The sequence below is a fragment of the Frankliniella occidentalis genome, unplaced genomic scaffold, assembly GCF_000697945.3.
Source record: "Frankliniella occidentalis isolate FOCC.00 unplaced genomic scaffold, Focc_3.1 Scaffold392, whole genome shotgun sequence".
Classification (NCBI taxonomy): Eukaryota; Metazoa; Arthropoda; class Insecta; order Thysanoptera; family Thripidae; genus Frankliniella; species Frankliniella occidentalis.
The window spans coordinates 111,389-112,769 of record NW_026267514.1 but is presented as its reverse complement, the minus strand read 5'-3'; positions in this window follow the sequence as shown (position 1 = coordinate 112,769).

Here is a 1,381-nt window from a genome sequence, read left to right as displayed (position 1 = left end):
GGGGCGGGGCGGACCACATGGCACGGGGCAGTACCAGGCAGGATCCCTTCCGTCGCGTTACGCATTGATGCCGACTAAGTTTATTGCTCCGTGGGCCCCGCACGCGGAGGGTTGGCCGCGGGGGCGCCCGCCGCCCGGGGGGTGGCCGGGGTGGGGGAGGAGCCGCCGGGCCCCCGAAGCCCGAGGTTGCGTTTCTATAAGCTGCGGGGCCCGGTGCGCGCCCATTCAGACAGCCGAGCAAGCGCGCACTGAGCAGCCGGTGCACCGCGAGTGCATATAGCAGCTGCAGGAGGACAACCCTCCCCACCGGGACCATGGCAGACGCAGCAGGCCTCACGGTGAGTGTTCAGTGTTATCGAGTGAGACGGGCCGTTCAACTCCTCTGGAGCTAACAGGGGCCGGGTCCACAGTCCGCATGTGCGGACGTGCGCCAAGGTCACCGCTTCAGGCGGGGGGAAAGGAGGACACCTCCAGATCATCGGCAGGGCATCGTCCAGGACCACGGTCAATAAAATGTGACTTCTAGCCTTTGTTCAAGCCATTACCACATCGAATCACACCCGGTACAATACGCAGCCTCCTTATTTCGGTGTCACTGCGCATAAGAGAAACTGTTGCTACTGTCTCTGTATTATGTTTTGTAAACAAGAGCGCGTCCAGTGAGGAAAAAAAAATCGCCCCTGCTATATATGAGACCAGGAACCGGGCCGCCTCATTAGTCACTATTTGTTTTTCGGGCCTGGGCGGGCAGCAAATAAAAATACACGCGTACTCTCTGTGGTTGGCCTAAAAGTTCGGTCGTCAAAAATGTCTATCTAATTCCATACCACATTTTTATTGATTGCATCAATTTTATATGATTCATGTCGTTAAGTGCAGAGTTGAGTAACAAATATCTGAGAAATAATCCCATAGCTAATACGAATAATTACTGTGTTTTACGGTGAAAGTTATTGAGCCTGAAAGAGGGAACTTGCTCGATTTAGATCGCAGAATCACCTAAATAACGGTGTATCCTTGGGCCTCTAATCAAAATGTATTAGGTGGTAAACATAATACAAAATTTCATTCAATTGTTGTACGCTACGGTTCATTGTTGTGGTCACGGCTGCGGTCTCAAAATGAAGTTTTCAGACTACCACATCAAAGCAGAACAGCACTTGCCTAGAAAACAATAGTAAATGGACCACGATTAGATAATGCTTTTCGCCCTACACAGTGTAAAATTAGTGCTTTTCGCCCACTGGCTTTTTATGGCAAAAATTCGAAATCAGCCAATCTTGACAATCTGGCGCACCCTCTAAAAGAGGCCGCTTCGATCAGAAGTCAGTGACGACACGTAAGCTCGCCCCAACAACAGCATGCTAACCCGCCTACCTCC